This window comes from Anabrus simplex, chromosome 10 (assembly GCF_040414725.1).
Source record: "Anabrus simplex isolate iqAnaSimp1 chromosome 10, ASM4041472v1, whole genome shotgun sequence".
NCBI lineage: Eukaryota > Metazoa > Arthropoda > Insecta > Orthoptera > Tettigoniidae > Anabrus > Anabrus simplex.
The window spans coordinates 24,413,391-24,434,540 of record NC_090274.1 but is presented as its reverse complement, the minus strand read 5'-3'; the positions used below and the strand labels follow the sequence as shown (position 1 = coordinate 24,434,540).

General features: G+C 37.6%; 1 long non-coding RNA gene across 1 annotated transcript in view; it reads right to left on the bottom strand.

The window, feature by feature from the left end:
* Positions 1 to 21,150, bottom strand: part of LOC136882094 (uncharacterized) — a 278,314-nt gene that overhangs the window by 179,795 nt on the left and 77,369 nt on the right. The window contains exon 2 of the long non-coding RNA XR_010861089.2: positions 15,807 to 15,901. This is a non-coding gene — a long non-coding RNA (uncharacterized lncRNA). The remainder of the gene's footprint in view (positions 1 to 15,806; positions 15,902 to 21,150) is intronic.

Sequence of the window (21,150 nt, the reverse complement as noted above, 5' to 3'; positions counted from 1 at the left end):
AAAGGGCCAAATCCACATGTTCGACAAAGTTCGCACCTGTGGACTCCCCCCCCCCCAGGTGTGGGAAGAAGAAAAAGAAGAAAAAGAAGAAGAAATTTATATCACTATGTTTAAAATGTCTGAAATAGTACAGTACCTATTCCCATCACTTGAAATATTCTGAGTTGGACAATGCAATCAATAACTGTTTAGGAAACAGGAACATAACACCAGAATTGTCCTCCTCACATTAAGAACCGTAAAAATAGAACTCATCACACAAAAAGTATGCAAGTCGTTCAGATATATGAACAACACATGTAAAATTGCAATCACTAATGCATTACCATTAACTGACTGATTTCCAACATAAATCCACTACCAGAGAGGAACAAGACACTATGTAAGGCACTAATGTTTCCACTGCATATGAAGGACATTGTATCATCTCCTGGTCACAGGCAGAACACAATCTCAAGTTATTTCATAATACTTAAAGACCTGCTATCATTAGCTCATTAACAACTTCTTCATTGTCACAGCAGATTCTCCCACAGTGACAAGATCTTGGTCTAGGAAGTAATTATAAGAGAGGCAAAATAGGGGAGACACACCAACAATTACACACAGGTAAATATAAAAAATTGAATAGTCCTTTTGTAACAGCCTGTTATCATGATATCTCTGTCTACAGTGTCTCTTCTTCCTTCAGCTAGGCAAGACTTCACAACAGGCAAGTACTCATAGGGTAACATGATTTCCTTGCTCTTTTGCGTTTGTCCTTGTCTCCTCTTTCTGTCGCTCCCTCTTCCCACTGTGTTTATCCAATTTTGAATTCCTATCTATAGAAATATTATTATAATTTCATCTGCACACTTGAAATTTTTGTCTCATACTTAGTTTCTATCTTGGACTGCAGGTAAACAGAAGTTGAAAGTGGGTTCAGTTCATTTTTTGTGTCTTTCTGTCTGTCTGTCTGTCTGTGTGAAAATCACAGGAAAACTGCTAGACAGATTTCTTGAAATTCAATATTTAAATTCAGGGATATCTGGAGAATGGACTAGTCTACACTACTGTACTTGATTAGTGTACAGTGGCATAGCAAAATTAATGAGATGAAAAAAGGAAATGTCTCATTTCTCCATTACTATTAGCTGGATCAAGAACCGTATATAATATAATTTCCAATCATTAACATCTTTACATTATTAATAATAATAATAATAATAATAATAATAATAATAATAATAATAATAAAGGAGATTTGTGATTATTATATTTTCCACATGTCTTCACTGGCAAGACCTAGTGTTTAATGTCTTCTGGTATGGGCTAGAACAAATTTGTTACTTTCATTGACCTGTCTCAGTATCATCAAATTTTTTTACAACTGGATTTAAGGATAGAAATTTTAAGTTCCCAAGGAGGGAATTAGATATTTTTCCACCAATAGAGCATGTAACTGGATTTATGTCGCACATGCAGAGACAGATCATTTGGCGACGATGGGATAGGAAAGAACTAGGAGTGGGGAGGAAGCATCCGTGGCGTTAATTAAGGTACAGTCCCAGAATTTGCCTGGTGTAAAAATGGGAAACCACAGAAAACAATTTCGGGGCTACTGATAGTGAGGTTCCAACCCACTATCTCCTGAATTCAAGCTGATAGCTACATGACTCAAACCACACAGCCCCAAACCGCTCAGGATCATCCTTGACCGAGGTATGAGCTATTCCTTACGCAGCCAGTACCTGTTATGAAAGGTGTAAAAATGTTGCTTATAAGGTCAGTTGTTGAATGCATTTCAGTGGGTGTGGCAGATTGACAACTTCTGGTTGTGACGAAAGCAATGGGAAACTACCTCACTCTTCCTTCCCCTAGTATGCATCTTCAGTGATGCCTAGGCAATCTAGGACAGCTGATGGAGCTGTTGAGGATCAAATAAGCTCTCAGGTTGAATACTCAACATAATATATTTTTCACAAACTTCCAAATATCTCCGGAAAATACAATTTCTGATCCTTTACATCCTGTACATTTTTATCACACAGAGATATTAAGGAATGTAGATTTTCAGTGTAATGAGAAATGGGTCATAAAAGGAGGTGGAACGGGAAAAAAAAAAAAAAAAAGTAAAGATTCCCTTAACCTTTGCATGCTTTAATATTGAAGAGTTGGAAGTAAACTACATTTGGTGGTCTTCACTGTCCTAAGACCACGAAACTAATCAACAATCACATTACTCTGACTGCTCTTAACAAAGATTTGCTCTCTCTCTTGGGCTACCACTTTTCTCTGCTAGATAGCATTACTGCTGCAATTGTAGAAAAACATAGTGGTGGCAATTGGGGGAGGGAGGCAGTCACTCCCTCCCCCCAATTTGTGGAGAAAACATTACATTTTTATTCCATTTCAGCTGCTTGAAACTAGGATTTTAAAAAAAGAAACAATTAGTTCAAGCCCTGTTGTCTTATCAACTAATTCTTTCCTTTATTTTCTTTAATTAATAACAAAATTATTAGTCGAAATACGCACAAAATGATGTTCGTTGCGGCTAACAGATTTTTATAGTCCCACAGCAAGTAGTGGAGACTTTGAATGTGCTGTAAGGAAGAGTATCAGGGGTATATTTTTTGCCATGGTCATGGACGGCGAGATATGATTCACCCACTTGCCGCTTGTCACACATATTCGTCAGTCTGGCAGTCCTTTAGTGTCTGTTAGTTTCTTAGTGTGTAGTCAACCTACTAAATGATTTCTAATTGTATTATCACACCATGCTTCTATTTAATTGTAATAGATGTGTAATATTGTTCCTTTGGTGAAGGCTTTATTGTACAGTAGTGAATCAAAATCTCAAAAAAACTATTATTACCACACTTAAGGTGGTAGATTGTCACCCTTGTCTGGCTCCATGACTAAGTGGCTAGCGTGTTGGCCTTTGGTCACAGGGGTCCCGGGTTCAATTCCCGGCAGGGTCGGGAATTTTAACCATCATTGGTTAATTTCGCTGGCACGCGGGCTGGGTGTTGTGTTGTCTTCAACATCATTTCATCCTCATCACGACACACAGGTCGCCTACGGGAGTCAAATCAAAAGATCTGCACCTGGCGAGCCGAACATGTCCTCGGACACTCCCGCCACTAAAAGCCATAGCCTACACCATTTCATTTCAGAGTCACCTTTTGCCTCTCTGTCAAAATGTACTCAGAGAGCATTTAAAAAATTTGTGTTTTGATGTATATAATCCCCACCACCACCACCACCTCCACTCTATCCCACAAACTTGATAATTTTTTGTTTTCTGTAAAATGTCCCCTCCCCCCATTTCTAATTCTACTAATGCTACTGTAAAAACAAACCTGTTAACAACGAGTTTCTGTATATGACTTGTTTGTTCCTTTCCAATACTTATACCGACCATTTGGATTTCTTCTCTCCTTTTGCGTTTGTCCTGTATTCCTGGTCTTTTATCACCAACATTCGTCTTTATTTTAATTTTGAACACGTTTCTTAGCATACTATGAAAAAGCGTAAAATTAAGCAATTTCCTCAATTGTGCCGAAATTGAAGGGCTAAAGGACTTGAAAAGCCCAAAATCACTTGTTTTCTTTTTGATTCAAATCCCAGCCAAATTAACTTATTTACATCATTCTTTACGCAATGTGTTCCTCAGGCTTTTTTTTTTTATTTTCTGAAAAAGGTCCACACCAGATTTAGTTATAAGGGCTTAAGTGAAACTATGCATTGACTCACATTAGCGCTCGTAGTGGTACAAAAAGGCAACCCTCCTAATCTAATCGACCGGGTACAATAAAGAATATACTGTCTTACTTTTCATCATGTTTTATTTACCTAAAATTTGTAGCTCATATCCATAGGATGTTTTCATCAACATTGAGTTGCTTGCCTGAAGGGCTAGAACTGTGGCATTTTTATTTTATTTTTATTTTGCCTCTTCCAGTATTTATCCAGCTATCTTCTTATCAAACACTTATCCTACATGAAGACTGAAGATCTGTTAACATGGCTCCTCATTGAGTGTTGATACCCACCCTCCTGATGAAGCTGGGAAGCAGAAACAAGCTCGTCAGGTGGTGAGAAGAGATGGATGTAGAAGAACTGGGATTGATGAGGAGAGAGCCTGTCTATTTGAGGATTTGGAGGTTGACCTTGTCTTTTGTGTTTCCATGTTTGTCCTCGTCTCCCCTTTCTATTGCTCTCTCTTCCGACACTGTGTTTTTTTATAATTGTGTGTTCCTTTTTAAATTTATTTATTTGGGAAACCAAAACGGCAAGATGCTGAATTACCGAGTTCCGCAATGAAAAATATATTAACAATTGAGTAGCAAAATGCAAACATACATAAATGAAAGAGCATTAAAGAAAAAGTCTGAAACTCTGAAAAGTGGCGGCAAAAGGGGCTCTGGTTAAAACGCAGCAGGTCATTATGCTACTTAGGTTCAAAAATGGGTAAAAAACAAATAAGTAAATAAATGCAATGTAAATTTTAATTTTATACCAGTTGTATAGTATTATTTGAAGTAATTCCACATACTGTATATGAGATGACTGTTTGTAAGTACAGGAGATATTATAAGTAGAATTTTGTAAACAATATAAATTTATTAAGGATGAACTGTGTGTTTAATAGAAAAAATTGTTAGCATAAATTGTATAATATTGTATTCTAGGAACATTTTCTTCTTCTCTTGTTAATGTAAAATTTAGTGCTTGACAATAATGTATTTTAGTGTATCATTTGCCACCGAGATAGACACCTCATTTGCAAATAAAGAGCTTTCGATTTGATTTGATTTGATATGAAAAATCATCTAATGACAAAAGTAGTAGAAGAAAATTAAAAACTAACAAAATAACTGTAGACACAACAATTACAATAAATCATAAAGGCAAAAGAAAAGAACAAGGAAAATTAAAGACTGAAAGTAAAACAAAGAGAAGAACAGCTAGGCACAATAAGTAAGATAAATACAGATATGACACATAAGTAATGGTATAGTACAGTAAAAAACAGATTACATTATATACAATGTACTGGACTGCTCAACAGCCATAAAACTTCTTGAATGCTTACCATTGGCTAGTTATTGAAGATTAGAAAATTTGTTGTATGGTTGTTCAATGGGACTGGAAATGGGTTTGGGTACTAAAAGAGAATCGGAGCTCTATATTTCCGAAGAATGGGAAAACACTGAGGTTACGTATTATGGAATCAAGAAAGGGGAAGAAAACATTTTAATCATAAAAATCCAAGGCAAACAGAACAATCTCAGATAAAGTTAACCTTGCAGAGAAGCAGCAATTACAACAACTTATTGGTCAACAATTCAGTAAACAGTATGCAGATACCAATAAGGTTTTTTGTACAGCATACAGTGTTGCAAAAAATTGCATTTTATATAACAAATATCCTGATATAATAGATCTACAGGTAGCCAGTGAACTGGATAAGAGTATAGGCTTGCAGAGTTGTACATTGGTCTCCAGTATAATTAACTGTATTGATATTATGCAAGGAAATGGTTGCAGCTGATTCTAAATTGTCGGGTATTATAGATGAAGGGAGAAAAGGAATATGAAGGAAACGAGCTAGATTAAGTTAAGGAAGAATCTATTAAAAGAAGCACCCAAAGAAAAAATGTCCATGTTCCTGTAGTGTTCCTTTCCATGTTTCCATCTTTCTATACGCAGTAATTGAAAGTTATTTTCAAAATAAGGAATTGAGCATAAACCAAGAACAACTATAATGTTGGTATTTCAGAATTTTGTTTAAGATAAATTATTTTAAGTGATAGTATATTTAAAAACTCTTGAATTTCATTACATTGAGCCAAGATTGAACCTGTAACCTTAAATTTTAAGGACGTCTTTAACGGGTATTTTTCAACTTAAGGGGGAAGTTCAAGTAGGTGACCATTCCCTTTAATCAGAAGTGAAAATGGAAGAGGCCAGCAAATTCAAAAAATGACTATCAGAAAAAGAAAGGGAAGAGACAAGAAGGGTGAGAAGACTTTTACAAGTTGCTTTACGTTGCACCAACACAGACAGATCTTATGGCGACGATGGTATAGGAAAGGGCTAGGAGTCGGAAGGAATCAGCTGTGGCCTTAATTAAGGTACAGCCCCATCATTTGCCTCATGTGAAAATGGGAAACCATCTTCAGAACTGCCAACAGTGGGGTTCAAACCCACCATCTCCTGAATACAAGCTCACAGCTGCATGACCCTAACTGCACGGCCAACTCGCTAAATGGTGTGAAAACTAAACACTCCCTAGGCCTCGCAAACATGAAGGTCAGAAGTGAACAAGATTTGTCAGAGGGAGTTCAGATAGGGAAGATGAAAGTGTGGAGCCTGATGCATATGGAACCAATTTATTAATTTTATAATTTTTATTGTTTTTCTTGGTCCGTATTGATTTTTGATTGGGTCAGCATGTCCAGATTGAGGTGGTTTGGACATGTAATGAGGAAGGACAGCATATGTTAATTTGGAGAGACATGTGGCAGGAAAACGGATGGTGGGAAGACAAAGAACCCACTGCATGGACATCGTAAAGACGGACATTGCAGATCGGGGAAGGACACTAGAGGACGTCATTAACAACAGAATGCATTTCAATAAGACAGAATGGAAGAGGCTCCCCACCAATACCCGGGAAACTGGAACTGTAAAATGATGATGATTGACTTTTGATACAAAAAGAGATCCAAATGGAATCACTTTGTGCCACTCTTGCAACATCGTGACTGAAATGGTTTGGTCACTTCAAAAGAATGGGTCCAAAGAGAGCAGCAAGAGAATAGCTTGAAAGGGACCTAGAGGGAAAGCAACCTAGAGGCAGGCCAAAGGACAAGATGGACATCCCAAATAAAAGAAGATCCACAAGGAAGAGGCATAGAATGGTGTAACGTTGAAGAGGAAGGAATTTACATGTACTAGTTAGGACACTATTAAAATGTAAGCTTACAGGTTCAATCTTGGCTCAGTGTAATGATGTTCAAGAGTTTTTACTGTAAATATATTATCACTTAAAATAATTTATCTTAAATAAAATTCTGAAATACCAACATTGTAGTTGTTCTTGATTTATGCTCTATTCCTCATTTTGCAAATAATTTTTATTTATTGCTTATAGAAAGATGGAAATAATGAAAGGAACACTATGGGAACTTGGACTTTTTTTTTCTTTGCATGCCTCCTTTAATCAGTTCTCGCTTAAGTTAACCTAGCCCATTTCCTTCATATTCCTTTTTTCTCTTCTCATTGCTGTCCCCTGTATTGTACATAATGTCATGTTTATTTTTTACTGTACTAAACCCTTACTTATGTGTCATATCTGTGTTTATCTTACTGTGCCTAGCTACAAGTTCTTCTCTTCATTTTACTTTCCCCATTCTTTTCTTTTGCCTTATGTTTTATTGTTAATTCTCCTCAAGCAGGTGACCATTCCCTTTAATCAGAAGTGAAAATGGAAGAGGCCAGCAAATTCAAAAAATGACTATCAGAAAAAGAAAGGGAAGACACAAGAAGGGTGTGAAAACTTTCACGAATTGCTTTACATTGCACCAACACAGGAGGAGAGCGTTCTTACACCACACCCGTGAAACTAGAGATAGCTAAATGATGATGATGATGATGATGATGATGATGATGATGATGATGATGATGATGATGATGATGATGATGATGATGATGATGATGATGGACTTTTACTTTTCAGTGTAATGATACTGTTATGGAAGCAATGTCAGATTCATCTAGGGGTAGCACTTTTTAACTGATTGAACCATTTGTCTGAAAGTTATTTTTAAGTGGAACATTCTGAAAAGAATTTGGATGAAAGTTCAGCAGCTGACTGTGCAGGATAACTAATAAATGTGTAATGTACAGTCAACTCTCTATTAACTGGGATAATGCAAGGTTAAGGCTTCCCAGATAAGTAAAATTGCGATAAACGCACAAAATGTTAAAAATAGAATAGGCGTACTGAAAGTACAGAATGATATTAAATTATACTACTGTAAAAGCAAAGCAAAGCGAAGTCACCTCTGTACAGGCCATGAAGGCCCTTGGAGGAGTGAAAGGTAAAGTCTTCCACCATTGTTAACCTCAGCACGTGATGGGGTAGAGTGGTTAGCTCTAGGCCCGGGCGCCTTTGCCCCCAGGAATTAACCTGGTACTCATTTTTTATGTAGGCTGAGTGAACCTCAGGGCCATATGAACCTCCGGATTATACTACTGTATTGTTTTTTATTAATTAACCCAATATGTTGCAGTAAAAAGTAGCACTTAGCAAATTAATAAATGGAAAAATAAACAGCACTTTTTGTTGAAACTAATAAGACAAAGGAAAATATTCAGACTACCTAACTTTACTGTTTCTGAAAATAACCAGTCATGGTTTTCTGATTTTGTGCCGAGAAACACTTTATTTATTTTGCTTCTCAAGTTTCTCAAAACAAGTTTTTCGGTCATGGGAGCATCATCATGGCCCTCGATGTACTCATGCAATGACTCGACATTTGCCAAGGTAGCCCCTTGTGTAACTATTTGTTGTGCTTGTGTGGCGCGAGCAGCTGTTAGCCCCTCCTCATCACTTTCACTTCCTGCTCCCTCCCTGCCCTTTACTTTGTCAACAATCTGTTCATCTGTCAGCTCTTCGTAGTCTTGGTCGTTCTGGTCACAATCGAACCACTGGCGAATAATGTCTTCGTCAACTTCCTCTCCACCTGGGACAGTTTTTATGGCTTCAGTCACTGTATTAACTGTATCAGCTTCATCAAATCCAAGAAATCCATCGTCTTCAGAAATATCCGTATTACTGTAACTCCTAACACTCGTGAATTTTCAGTGTTTTTGATATGGCGGTTACGCCACAATGCGGTTGATCTGATTACGGTAAATTGAGAGTTATGTAGAAATCAAGTCAGTGAACACGAATTCTTCTCCTTAGGACGCCGTCTTCCTACGAAGGTCGGTGATCCAATTGATTATGTTGAGTCGTAAAACAGCGGCTTGAAAGATTTCAATGAAAGTTCGTCCACACCAGCGGTGCAAGTCTTTAAGCCAAGAATTTCTCCGTCTCCCTATAGATCGTTTTTCTTCAATTTTCCCCTCGATGATGAGTTGGAGAAGTTCTCATGATGTACCTGAGCTTTCTTTCATTGATGAATGATAGAAGTTCTTTTTTCTCATTTAACAAATTGAGGTCTTCCTGACTGGTTTCCATTCTACCCAGGATATTCGAAGCATTCTTCTGTACAAGTACATTTTGAAAGTTTCAATCTGCCTCTCCAGCAAAGAGCTGAGCGTCCAGTCTTCAAAACTATATAGAAGGGAATGGAAAATGAACACATAATAGGACAAACATAAATATTACAGATCAGTGTGGAAAGAGAGCACAACAAAAAGAGGAGAAAGGGCAGAAATGAAAACAGAAAAGGACAAGCCGGGCTGAGTGGCTCAGGCGTGTAAGGCGCTGGCCGCCTGACCCCAACTTCGCAAGTTTGATTCTGCTCAAATATGTCAACCTTGTGTGAGTAGATTTACTGGCACATAAAATAACTCCTGCGGGACTAAATTCTGGCACCTTAGCGTCTCCAAAAGCTGTAAAAGTAGTTAGTGGTGCATAAAGCCAATAATATTATTATTATTTTTCTTCCTCCGCTTTTCCCACAACTGTGATGCACATGTGGATTTGGTCGTGTTTTATGGCCAGGTGCCCTTACTAACGTCAACCCTATAATGGAGGAATGCAATTACTATTGCGTGTTTCTGTGGTGGTTGGTAGTGTAGTGTGTAGTCTGAATATAAACAGGAAAGTGTTGGGACAAACACAAATACCCAGTCTCCAGGCCAGAAGAATTAATCAGACGCGATTAAAATCCCCGACCCGGCTGGGAATTGAACCGGACCCTCTGAACCAAAGGCCTCAACGCTGACCATTAAGCCAATGAGTCAGACCAATAATATTATTATTATATATTATATACGAATAAGCCCATTAGGAGTAGGCAAAGTACTTAGAGGCGTGCCTTTGCCTTCGTTTGTGCCCATATTTTTTTCATTCTTTTACTGTGGGCTTCCTTTCTGTCTTGAGACCAGGTTGTTCCAGTCTTCTTCTTTGGTCTTTCCTCTTGGTCAACTTGCCATGTGTGAATTTTGGATCTGAAGATTACCCTGCTTTGGACGTCTGCTGGTTTTATTCCTGCCTGTTTCAACTTGGTTTTGATTTCGCCAATCCATTTTGTTGCATCTGTCTTGAGTTAACTCCTGTTTTCATAGAATATGACTATTTGTTTAATAAGACTGTCTCAATGCATTCTTATATGTCCTCAGAATCTCAGCCTGCATTTTCTAATGTCACTCCTACCTGTAAGTTCATATTGTCCATCGGTGAGTTTTGGGCGTAGAAATTTTCTTCCTCTCAATAATAATAATAATAATAATAATAATAATAATAATAATAATAATAATAATAATAATAATAATAATAATAATAATAATAATAATAATAATAATAACTATTATTCTTATTCTTATTATTATTATTATTATTATTATTATTATTATTATTATTATTATTATTATTATTATTATTATTATTATTATTGGAGCCTCCGTGGCCTCAGGCGGCAGAGCGCTGACCTCTCACCACTGGATACTGTGGTTTAAATCTCGGTCACTCCATGTGAGATTTGTGCTGAACAAAGCGGAGGTGGAACAGGTTTTTCTCCGAGTACTCTGGTTTTCCCTGTCATCTTTCATTCCAGCAACACTCTCCACTATCAATCCATTTCATCTGTCAGTCATTAATCATTGCCCCAGGAGTGCGACAGGCCTTGGAAGCTGGCACAATCCATATCCTCGCCGCAAGTTGGGGGCTTCATTCACCCCATCCCTGACCCAGTCATTGACTGGAAAACAGGTTGTACATTATTATTATTATTATTATTATTATTATTATTATTATTATTATTATTATTATTGTCCGATTCGTTGGCTGAATGGTCTGCGTACTGGCCATCGGTCCAGAGGGTCACAGGTTCGATTCCCGACCGGGTTGGGGATTTTAACCATCATTGGTTAATTCCAATGGCTTGGGGGCTGGGTGTTTGTGCTGTCCCCAACATCCCTGCAACTCAGACACCACACATAATACTATCCTCCACCGCAATAACACGCAGTTACCTACACATGGCAGATGCCGCCCACTCTCATCGGAGTGTCTGCCTTACAAGGGCTGCACTCGGCTAAAAATAGCCACACTAAATTATTATTATTATTATTATTAGAAAAGGACAAGACCAATCTCTACTTCTTCATACACTACCATCTTCACAAGGATAGGTTCTCTCCTAATCAAGCCAAGTTCTTCTACATCCATTTTTTTCTCTGCTTTTCAGCTTCATTAGAAGTCCGAGCTTCAACACACCTTGAGAGGTCCATTTCAAGTGATCTTCAATTTTGTGTGGGATAGGGAGAAAGCTGAAGAATACAGAAAAAGAAAAGAGAGAAAGATGAATACAAGTGGTAAGAAACTAGGAACACCACACAAACACTGAAGGAGAAAAGGAGCCCAACTCTCTGTATTATTCTGTGTTCCTATTTTGATTTGTCACTTGTTAGGTTGCATGTTAAGTAGAAGCTGATTAACAAACTGCAGGTGATAACATTATCTTGAATCTGAATGACCAGAGATGATAAAATATTAAGTAAATGCTCAAACCGGCAAACACTAGTTTCACGTGCCTGTGAGTGGTCATTAATAAAAATTAAAAAACGTATGCCAAATAAAAGAAAAATGAGATAAGGTAGTGAATTCTTGCCACACAGCGGATTTAATTATTTCATGCTAATGAACGTGATACAAAAAGTTGCAATGACACTGTGATAAGGCAAGAGTAGCAAAAAGCTTTCCACTAAAATGTGTTACGGAATCCAGCTTTGTTCTCAGACGAGATTTGTCTCCACGATGATTTGTTTTATAGGATAGCATGTGTGGATTTTAAACTCATGGTATGTAACCCCTCATAAGCGTGTTTCAGACAGATCACTCGAAAATAAAAAGGTGAGTTATGTCTACCAAACAACAAAGTACAGTAGCAGCATTTAACAAAGTAGTGTTAGGTACACTCAACCACAAAAAAGGGGCTTGCATAGATAAATTTCATCGTAATTCATTATTGACAATTGAGGCAGTCAACGTAAAAAGGGCACATAGGTGAAAACTCATTTTGGGAAAGAAAAGGAAATGAAATATTTATCTTTGTTTTCCTTCAGTGTTTATTATTTTCCATACTGTAGTGTATGTTATTATTTGGAATATTTAATTCAGATATGAATAATTCATTTAAAATATGACTTAAATGGCTCATGAATTAAATAAATTAAATAAATGAAAAATTAATATTATGAGCCTTTTTTATGCAGATAGCATTTTTGGTGATAAAATTCAATAAATAAGACTTAAATACAGTGATTTAAATTAAATATAATCCAATATTAATACAAAAGATTGAGTTTGTGGAAAAATTAAGTGGCTACAACAGATCAGTATTGTCAGGGAATAAGATTTTCTGTTCAGTCTCGGTTTATTAACATTGTCAGAGAATAATACCAAAAGTCTTGGTTTATCACCCCCTGAATAAATGGAACACCATCTTCAGAGAAAAGTTTGTACAGGCTTCTTATATCCTTCACTTTCTTTTGGATGAAGTCCACAGGGGGAGGGGGGGGGCAGGTCTTTTCAATGGTAAAGTTTTCTTGTCTGTATCATATTTCCAAATGCAAAAAAGGCTGAAATTTGCATTGAAGCTATGAGACAAAAAAAAACAAAAACAAAAAAAAAAACAACAGGACCACCTCTCATTGTGTTTATGATCACGTACTGTATTATTGTGAATGGGACATTATTTCTGGATACTGGCTTATTCAAAAGAATGGAGATAAAAACTTACCCCAGTATGGCAGTAGGTCCACATCCACTGTAACTATCAAAAATGGAGAAGGGTTTCTGCAGCACAATACCACTGCAGTAAGATAAGGCTTCACTTCTTTCTGGTTAATGTACTTACTGTCTGATAAGTCCAAAGTTCTTATCATACTGTGAGAAGCTGTGACCATGAACTGGGAAAGTTGCACAGCTAACTTTAAACAGGTGTAACGACATCACTTTTCAACATATCCTGCTCAATCTTTCGCCATTATTAACTAGAGAAAATAGCGGACAAACCTATGTACTCTGCGTAAAACGGGCTCATAGGTCTATGTGTCCTTTTTACGTCGACCGCCTCAATTTACAATGGAACAGAAAAATGGTAATGTAATTGTCCACCTAGTAAATGCAACTACATTTGTTTACAATTTTTAAACTGTAAAAATGTTTACATAATTAGGGCATGTTTCAGCCTCCTTGGGTCATCTTCAGTTACTTTGGATAATATAAAGTGATGAAATTTACATATTATCTAAAGAATCAGAATGTTACATCATAATTCTTACATTCTGAAGTGATAAATGGTTCATGTGTTAAAAAGTTTTAAAACATCATGAGACCAAAATGTTGTGAACCGAAAAAAGAAAACTGGATTTGGAATGTTAAAAATTCTGTACATTCTTGTTGAAATGTGGTAAAAAGTTCACCCTATTTGGAGTTGCATATGTTTCACTTAATAAATGTAGACAAATCTCTTGATTAAAAACCAGCCTCAAGTTCTATATTATGGACATCAGCTTGTTAACTCACTCTCCATCAACTGAGTAAATTAACTTTCATATTTCACTTTTGCCTTTTTCTCCTTCTTCCTTTTTCATTCTTAATACTCATTCTCTGTTTTCTTTTATAGACCTTTTCACACCTTTATAAATCATGCTTCGGTCACCAATTTCAAATATCACTGTTTTCCAGATTTTTGGCAATGACTTACGGTGATGAGACTTTTTACTGTCCTTCAAAAATAGATGACCTCAGGCAGGAGTGATCCCATGAACTTGGGATCATGACTTGAACACTATCACTCATCTTCAACACAGTATCTAGAGGGAAAGCAACAAATGCGAAATGGACAAATTTAGTGCGGAAAGACCTACAATACCTAAAAATTGATCGCATTGACATTTATAACCGAGATAAGTTTAGAAAGTTAGTCAAGACATCTGACTCTCTCCAGTCACTAACAACTAAATCACTGCGTCCAGGAGTAGGAGTGAAATGGACTCAAGAAAGAAAAGACATCCATAGCGCTAGAATAAAGGAATACTGGGCTAAGAGGAAGAAAAGAGCTCAACAGAGTTAAGAACGATGTGGTCCATCGTAGGCCAAAACGAAGAAGAAGAAGAAGAAATAAATATAAAATAAGAGTTTTGTCTGTACATTAAACAGAATTTAAGAAGAATGGTATTTATATATCGGTCATGTCCACAGAAACAAGAAAATGCAATTATTAATTTTCCGTCATTTCTTTCTGTCTGTCTATCTCTATGTATGTACGCGCATCACGAGAAAACGGCAGAAAGGAGTTTAATGAAAATCAGTATGTAAAGTTTGGAATTGAGGCACTACAATCAAGGCTATAAATAATTTTATTCGCATTGAGTCAAATGGTAGTTTAGGGGAAGGCCTGAAATTTAATTCTCAAATATTTATGTTATTAGTGGTCCTATTGATAAACACTACATAACAATTATTATATAAAATTAAATTTCCTGTCATTTATGTCTCATACATTTTTACCGTACTGGTTATGGTAACAGAGATATTAATGAATTTTGATTTTTGTTGCTAAATCAATTTCAACGCTGAACCACGAGAAAATGGGTGAACACAATTTAATGAAAATCGGTATGTAAAATAGGGGAATAAAGAACTACCATCTAGGCTATAAATAACTTTATTCACGCTGTTTGAAATTGTAGTTTAGGGGAAGGTGCCTAAAATTTAATTTTTAAATACCTGCGTTATTACATAATTTAATAAAATCTTATCTACGTGTACATGACTTCGTCTAGAATTCTGTATACAATTTAGAATTCCATAGTGAAGCATGGGTACACCAGCTAGTAAATAAATAAATAAAGAAAGAAACTACTACAGTATCAGACAGTAATCCAAGCAGAGTGTCTGTATGCTTCAGAATGCCTAGAATTAGCAATCAGAAAAAGACACTGAAGAAATCGGGAATAAGGAAAGAGAGATTTTAAGAAAAATTCTTGGTCCAAAAAAATATGCTGACACATACCGATTACGGAGTAACAAAGAAGTATATAAAATCTGCATCAGAATTTCAGATTCCATATGCAAACAAAGGGTTAAATTCTTTGGACATATTTCAAGAATGCTCGAAGACAGACTCACTAAGAAAATTTGTAACCCTTTCGATAAGCCCAATAGAAAAGGCAACTCTTATGACAAATGGTTTGTTAACACCAAGAAGGATCTGGAAGAAATGAACATCATAGACTAAGACATCCACAAAAGAACCACTTTCAGAAACAAGATACACATTTGAGGGGTTCCTAGAGTCAGAAACAGCAACCAAGAAGAAACAACATTGGACGGCTGAAAAGAAAGAAGCTGCTAGCAAGAGAATGAAGGAACAGTGACGCCAAAGAAAACTGAAATCATGAAAAGAAATTAACATGGTCCACAGCTGGCCAAAATCAATTATGAAAATAAATAAATAAACCTCATCAAAATTTTCCTCCAAGGATCAAAAATATATTTATACTTCCTGGCATTTTAGAAGCAAATTCCACCATGGCATTTAAATGAAAAGCAAAAATCTACATTAAAAACTTACCAATACTGAACTTGCATCAGCTAGGGCCATGGCAGTCAAACAAGAGAACACTATAGGTGCGCACCAAATACTGTCCAATTCCTAGCTTGCGATCTCTGCGGGATGAGAAGAAAGGAAAATGGTAGTAGAATGAGACACGTGAGGTAAACATGTGTTAAGTGACAATTGTGGATTACAAGTTCATACAAGCTACACAAAAACAATGAACGTTTCTCTCACTTCCCTTTGTGTGTTGACACTCAACCAGTGAAGTAGGGTAAGTAGTCTCCTGTCTACACTTCAGACTGTTAACATTTCGTTGTGTCAATTTCCTGCATTCATACATTCCCTAATTCCATTGCCTATCAATAATCCCTTTGAATTTACATGGGAAGGAATTGATAAGAACGCTCCAAACTAAAGAAAATACATTTTCTTAAATCTGACTATACATTATAATATGTATAAAGTATAAAAATAAATTTTCTCATATCTGAAGGCATAACACAACAATGGCAATGAAAAAGAATCACTAGGAGGAAGAGTAAGGATGGAAATGGCCTTTAAACTGTGTCAAGATATCTACAGGTCCAGATCGATCTCCTTCCAGGCAAAACTGAGGCACTACTGCACAGCAGTCAGACGGCAATGCCCCTATGCTACGAAGAACTATCCAGGAAAATTCTAGGACCCAAAAAAGTGTCAGAGGATTGTACATTCCATCTGGGATCCAATAGGGAATTGTATGGGAGAATAGAGAACCACAATCAGAAACACAAGGATGAGCTTTTACAGATACCTAAAGAGAATAAAGCCAGATACATGGCAGTATAGAATACTATACATACATACATACATACATACATACATACATACATACATACATACATACATACATTATCATTATAGACTGTTATGCCTTTCAGCGTTCAGTCTGCAAGCCTCTGTGAATTTACTAAACGTCGCCACAATCCTCGATTTGCAACTAGTGTTGTGGCCTCGTTTAGTTCTATACCTCTTATCTTTAAATCGTTAGAAACAGAGTCTAACCATCGTCGTCTTGGTCTACCTCTACTTCTCTTACCCTCCATAACATAGTCCATTATTCTCCTAGGTAACCTATCCTCCTCCATTCGCCTCACATGACCCCACCACCAAAGCCGGTTTATGCATACAGCTTCATCCATTGAGTTCATTCCTAAATTAGCCTTTATCTCCTCATTCCGAGTACCCTCCTGCCATTGTTCCCACCTGTTTGTACCAGCAATCGTTCTTGCTACTTTCATGTCTGTTACTTCTAACTTATGAATAAGATATCCTGAGTCCACCCAGCTTTCGCTCCTGTAAAGCAAAGTTGGTCTGAAAACAGACCGATGTAAAGATAGTTTCGTCTGGGAGCTGACTTCCTTCTTACACAATACTATTGATCGCAACTGCGAGCTCACTGCATTAGCTTTACGACACCTTGATTCAATCTCACTTACTATATTACCATCCTGGGAGAACACACAACCTAAATACTTTAAATGATCGACCTGTTCTAGCTTTGTATCACCAATCTGACATTCAATTCCGTTGAATTTCTTACCTACTGACATTAATTTAGTCTTCGAGGTGCTCATTGCACCTCTTTTCAAGTTCCAAGATATTTGACTGCAAGCTTTTGGCACAATCTGCCATTAAGACTAAGTCGTCAGCATAGGCCAGACTGCTTACTACATTTCCACCTAACTGAATCCCTCCCTGCCATTTTATATCTTTCAGCAGATGAGCCATGTAAACTACGAACTGGAAAGGTGAAAGATTGCAGCCTTGTCTAACCCCTGTAAGTACCCTGAACCAAGAACTCATTCTACCATCAATTCTCACTGAAGCACAATTGTCAACATAAATGCCTTCGATTGATTTTAATAATCTTCCATTAATTCCATAGTCCCCCAGTATAGCGAATATCTTTTCCCTCAGTACCCTGTCATATGCTTTCTCTAGATCTACGAAACATAAACACAACTGCCTATTCCTCTCATAGCATTTTTCAATTACCTGGCGCATACTGAAAATCTGATCCTGACAGCCTCTCTGTGGCCTGAAACCACACAGGTTTTCATCCAACTTCCTCTCAACGACTGATCGCACCCTCCCTTCCAAGATGCCAGTGAATACTTTGCCTGGTATACTAACCACTGAGATACCTCGATAGTTGTTGCAATCCTTCCTGTTCCCTTGCTTATAGATAGGTACATTTACTGCTTTTGTCCAATCTGAAAGTACCTTACCAACACTCCATGCTAATTTTACTACTCTATGAAGCCATTTCACCCCTGCCTTGCCACTATACTTCACCATTTCAAGTCTAATATAATCTATTTCTCCTGCTTTATGACAATGGAGTTTATTTACCATCCTTTCCACTTCCTCAAGTATAATTTCACCAACATCATCTTCCCCCTCCCCATGAGCTTGGCTGTTTGCACCACCACCAGGATGATTTCCTTTTACATTGAGAAGATGTTCAAAATATTCCCTCCACCTCTCCAGTGATTCCCTGGGATCTATCATGAGTTCACCTGAATTACTCAAAACACTGTTCATTTCCTTTTTCCCCTCCCTTCCTAAGATTCTTTATTACTGTCCAGAAAGGTTTCCCTGCTGCTTGACCTAGCCTTTCCAGGTTATTACTAAAATCTTCCCACGACTTCTTTTTGGATTCAACAACTATTTGTTTCGCTCTGTTTCTTTCATCCACATACAAATCCCTGTCTGCCTCGGCCCTTGTTTGGAGCCATTTCTGACAAGCCTTCTTTTTAAGTTTACAAGCTGCTCTCACTTCATCATTCCACCAAGATGTTCGCCTTTTCCCATCCTTACACACAGTTGTTTCTAGGCATTCCCTTGGTGTTTCTACTACAGCATCCCTGTATACCACCCATTCACCTTCTATATCCTGAACCTGCTTACTGTCCACTGTTCGAAATTTCTCACTAATCATATCCATCCATGTACTTCTGTCTAATTTCCTCATCCTAGAGATTTTCTACCCTTATTCGTTTGCAGACAGATTTCACTTTCTCTACCCTAGGCCTGGAGATACTTAGTTCACTACAGATCAGATAGTGGTCTGTATCATTGAAAAATCCTCAGGAATCTCGTACATTCCTAACAGATTTCCTGAATTCAAAGTCGGTTAAGATTCAGTCTATTATGGATCTGGTACCTCTAGCCTCCCATGTGTAGCAGTGAATAGCCTTATGCTTGAAGAATGTATTCTTAACAGCTAAACCCACACTAGCACAGAAGTCCAGCAAACGCTTCCCATTCCCATTACCTTCCATATCTTCCCCACATTTACCAATCACCCTTTCATATCCTTCAGTTCTATTCCCAACTCTCGCATTGAAATCGCCCATTAGCACTATTCTATCCTTGATGTTGACCCTGACCACGATGTCACTCAATGCTTCATAAAACTTGTCATCTTCATCCTCATCAGCACCCTCACATGGTAAATACACGGAGACAATTCTAGTCCTAATTCCTCCAAATGACAAATCTACCCACATCATTCGCTCATTTACGTGCCTAACAGAAACTATGTTGCGTGCAATGGTATTCCTGATAAAGAGCCCTACACCAGACTCTGCCCTCCCTTTTCTAACACCCGTCAAGTACACTTTATAATCTCCTGTCTCTTCCTCGTTATCTTCCCTTACCCGAATATCACTTACTCCTAACACATCCAGATGCATCCTCTTTGCTGACTCAGCCAGTTCTACTTTCTTTCTTCCATAAGCCCCATTAATATTGATAGCTCCCCATCGAATTCCATTTCATTCGCCAAGTTGTTTCCAAGGTGTCCCTCGCCTGTCAAATGGAAGTAGGACTCCATTACTCCCATAGGTCCGAGGCTTGCTTAAAATGTTCTGAGCTCGGTAAATTCATGAAGCAGGATGCTACCCTATTTGCACACAGTCCAAGTGGGGATCTCTCCTCTAACGGGTTATGGACCATTGGTGAATTGTATAGTCCTAGCCGCCTGAGCACGAGGAGGGCCAAGACTCAGAATATGTCCAAGATGCCCACTCCCATTCCACAGCAACTGGTATCCCAACTCTCAGGACCACTTACTAGGCTACTCAGCCATTGCCCATGGTTCACGAACTAGGACGTGACTGCAGTAATCCACACCATAAACCATCTTTGGAAAAATGGAAACTCATCCGTTGGCTGCAAGAAGTTCACAAAGATTTAAAGGAACGAGGCACAAACACCAAAGATATTCATTTTCTATTTTCAGGAAGAAAGTTGAGAATATGAGGGAGAATCCAGAGACATCCTGCTAAACTGAACAACATTTCAGCAGAAGAGTGACAGAAGAGAAGCCTGAGATTGTTAAACTATTGGTAACAATGTAAAGAAAATGGTGTAAGCCTCCAAAAGAAAAATGGTATGTAGCTGACTATATCAGCATCATCATCATCATCATCATCATCAAATGGACACCCATGTCTTCTGTTGCCTGGCAGGAAATTTCAAAATAGACACACATGTATGCTGTGGTACTCAACATGTTAGAAGTTCAGGCACAATGAGCACAATAGGCACATCAAAATAAGCAAGCTGAATAATGAAAACCTACACCTGTTTTCCACTCATTGACCAGGTCAGGGATGGAACGAATGAAGCCCCCATCTTGCGGCGAGGATAGGAATTGTGCCGGCTGCCGAAGCCTGTCGCATTCCTCTGGAGTAATGATTAATGACTTGACAGATGAAATGAAATGATCATGGAGAGTGCTGCAGGAATGAATGATGACAGGGAAAACTGGAGTACCCGGAGACAAACCTGTCCCGCCTCTGCTTTGTCCAGCACAAATCTCACATGGAGTGACCGGGATTTGAACCACAGAACCCAAAAAATAAGCCAGTTATAAGTATTTAAAAACCTTGGTTTCATTTAAGTCATCCATTAATTAACTAAAGTTTCAAGTTTCTTTAAAAGATAAAATGTACAGTTTATAGGAAATGTGATTTTTTTTAGGAAAGTCATTATTCTGTTGCCTTCTCAGGCTTCTCTTCTGTCACTCTTCTGCCGAAATGTTGTTTGGTAGAGCAGGATGTCTCTGGATTCTCCCTCATATTTGTAACTTTCTTCCTGAAAATAATTCTGTCTTGAATTTCTTTGGAGTTTATGCCTCCTTCCTTTAGATCTTTATGAACTTCTTTTAGACTGAAGTTATCACCTACAGATGAACCTAAATGGTTTAGAAATGCTCAGAAATATGAGAATTGTGTAATTTTATTTAATTTTCATTGCTAATAAATTATATACTGTATGCTATTTCCACATTTAACATGAAATTTACAAA